Source organism: Castor canadensis, chromosome 1, assembly GCF_047511655.1.
Source record: "Castor canadensis chromosome 1, mCasCan1.hap1v2, whole genome shotgun sequence".
NCBI classification, from domain to species: Eukaryota; Metazoa; Chordata; class Mammalia; order Rodentia; family Castoridae; genus Castor; species Castor canadensis.
Window position 1 is genome coordinate 149,755,148 of NC_133386.1, and position 3,376 is coordinate 149,758,523.

General features: G+C 40.2%; 1 pseudogene; it reads right to left on the reverse strand.

The window, feature by feature from the left end:
- Positions 1 to 1,902: 1,902 nt before the first annotated feature.
- On the reverse strand, positions 1,903 to 2,590 carry LOC109679256 (pre-mRNA-splicing regulator WTAP-like; annotated as a pseudogene).
- Positions 2,591 to 3,376: the final 786 nt, after the last annotated feature.

Below are 3,376 nucleotides of genomic sequence, written 5' to 3' on the forward strand. Positions count from 1 at the left end.
TGTCTAGCTCAGGTTGGCCTGGAACTTGTTATGTAGCCTAGCTGGCCTTTAACTCACAATTCTCTCACATCTACCTCCCAAGTGCTGGAATTTCAGGCCTGCACCACCAAATCAGGCTTTGCAGAAAAGTTTTCTAAGTCGTTTGAATGGCTCTTGTGCTTACTCAACATTTGTTAGTTAATTATGTTAGGTAGGTTTTAGACAAATTCTGCAGGTTGCTTTGTGGATATGGTGGGGAGTGTATGAATTTGGAAAAGAGGGTGGAAAAATCTCTGGGCTTTGCAAGACAGTGCTGCTTCTTCTGCCTCTGTAGTGAATCACTTCCTTCAAATGATTCCCTGATGTAAACTTCCTGCTCTGTCTCTCTCTATCTAACTTGCTCAGGGGACTTCTAGAACCAGCCTCACTTTCTTCTGTTTGTTTCTTTATGGGTCATTGCACCAAGTAGAAATAGTGTCTGCTTTCAAATGTGCACTTGTTTGTACTCTCTCAGGGATGTTTCTCCTGGACCCTACCAGGGGCACTGGGCACCTTCTCTCTGAGGCTGCTTAGCCCTACTCACAGCTGTCCCCCCTCAGGTAGTTATTCTCTCCTTCTAGGTGTGTGGTTTTTGTTGATAACTTCTGAGATCTGCCAGCTCAGCCCTCGCTTTTCTTGGCTTCTCCCATCTCTCCTCTTACCATTGCCACAAGGTTCTCCTGGTCTCACATACTTTTAGGATAACTTAAATTTAACTTGGATTCTGTGAGTTCTTTCTGTTTCCTAGTGTCATATGCTTCTGTTTTCCCCTACCCATTTTCATTATCCTTATTGTTCTATAAGGGGCTTGCAAAAGGAAAAGTGACAAACAGAATGGCTGGACTACATGGCTTAATGTCCAGAGGGAAGGTGACTGTTTCAAAGAAAAACAAGAGAAGGATAAACACAAAATTCAGTATAATAACTATCTCTGCATGCAGACAGTGATGGAAGGGAGGAAAGTACAAATGGGCTTTGATGGCATTGGTAATACATTCTTTTCTTTCCTTTTTTTTTTTTTTTTGGCAGCACTGGGGTTTGAACTCAGGGCCTCACGCTTGCTAGGTAGGTGCTCTACCACTTGAGCCACTCTGCCTTGTTGGGTATTTTTTTTTTTCCTTGAAGGCACATTTAATTTCCTATCAGAGTACAATACAAAAGGCTCAAATAGAATGAAGGGATACATTCCCCCACTAACACCAACAACAATGCTTTTTAACATGTGCCTGTTGTGTGGGATGAAGGTTTCATGAAATTCACTACTGAAAAAAAAAATGTAATGAGTCTCATCACAGCCAATATCCTTACACAATCTATTTGTGAAACGAATGTTTACAATGCTTCTAACAGTTTAAACCTGAAATTTGATACCACACCTCTTGTTTGTACATTCCTCAGTTAAGATTATCTTCAGTCTTCAAAACCACTCAAAGAGCAAACCATTGATTTCAGCCACATTGATTTAGGGCTCCATCAAATAATACAGAGCCCTAAACTAATTGGTTAAATATATGTGCTACTTGTGCTGACATCTACTATTTGATTCTCTCATGACAATGAAAATTGGTTCTTAGCAAGTAAATTTCTTAAAGGAAAATTCACCTCATTTGGGTTTTATCCCAGTAGTTCCACAGCAATCATGAAGTCCAGTCTTATTGGGAAAACTGATATACAGTGTCTTTAAGTCACTCTGCTCAAGGCTAAGAGCAATGCAATTCCATGTTTACATTTTACTGGAATTTTACATGTTCAATTCATGGTTTAATAATGTCTACGTTTTCAGTCCTGCAAACTGTCTGAAGTCACAGTGTGACACAGACTTAAGACTTCTGTTTCTCCCTCTATTTTCTTCAAACAGAAACATTTCTCAAGCGTCTACATGTTCTAGAAGGGGAATTTTTCAGAGGTGGTCTCTTCGGAATAGTCTGATGGCATCAGGTCTCTGAAGCAAGGGGAAGGGGAAGAGAAAAAAAGCTGAAACACGTCTGGTAAGTTTTACATTAACCATTACAAGCCGGACAGTGTAAGAATGTGGCTTTTTTTGGCTCAAAAAGTCTGAGTCTTGGTGTGGAAATGAGTACTTGGCTGGCCCATCACAACTTTCTCATAGTGGGACTGTCAAGGAAGTCTTGACTGGGGAGTATGATTTTTTTACTGTCAGTCATAAACTTCCAGGCACTCAGTTCATTTTGGACTTGTTCCAGTTTGTCTTTAGTCTGTTCCAGATCACCTTTCATTTTTAGGAAAAGCAAGTTGATCACTGGATCTACCACTGTTGATTTCAGTTGGGCAGCACTTGGCTGCTGCAATTGTTTGAGGCACAGGATTTGAGTAGTACATGCTAGCATCTCTTGTTCCTTGGTTGCTAGTTGCTGTGTGCACACTCCTGCTGCTGTTGCTTTAGTTTTTCTTCAGACTCCTTCAAGACACTTACATCATTTGAGTTAAGATCTGTGTACTTTCCCTCCAAAGCCTGGACGTATGCTTCACACTGTTTTCATCATCGTGCCATAACTCTGAAGTCTGTTTCATTCAGAGGAACCTCTTTGGGAAGATGTTCTTCATTGGTCATCTTGCCCACCATGCTCCTCCCGCCACAACCCCAGTGTTCCCCTTTATTTGTGGGTCTCGCTGCCACACACATGTGTTGAGTATTTTTGAGATGGGGTCTCTCGAATTATTTGCCTGGAGCTGACTTCAAACTGTGATCCTCCTGATCTCTACCTCCTGAGTAGCTAGGATTGCAAAAGTGAACCTCCCGTGCCTAGCTAATAATTTATTTCTTAAATTGGTAGTATAGGTTCATGGGTGTTTACATTATTGTTTGCCATATATAATTATGCATGATTGAAATATTACATAATTAAAAACCAACAAAAAATCTTTAAATATTCAAGAAGAAAATTACATTTTTGTGACTTGAAATATAATTAATGTTGATTTGACTGTTGTTAATAATACTGTCATAATAGATTATATTTAAGAACAGTAGAAAAAGGTCCCCAGATAGATGGAAGCACCTTCAGAGAGTCTACTAGGACTTAAGTGTTCGTATATACATAAATAGATAAACAGATAGATAGCTAGTATGTATGTGTGCACATTTGAAAACTTGAAAACCATCATCCCCTGTGTCTATATCACATATCAGACACCATATATATGACATAGTGTCTTACCTTTAACTGGACTTTAAAACCAAAGGAACTACTGGAGAATGACATCCCCACACTGGATTCATCTTGCGTGGCTGCAGCCAGGATACTGGAGTGGAGAGCAGTGGGCTGAGTAACGATTCCAGTGGTCTTTGTTCCCACTGTCTTTGGTCCTGTCTAATGAAGCCAGTGACACTTGAGGT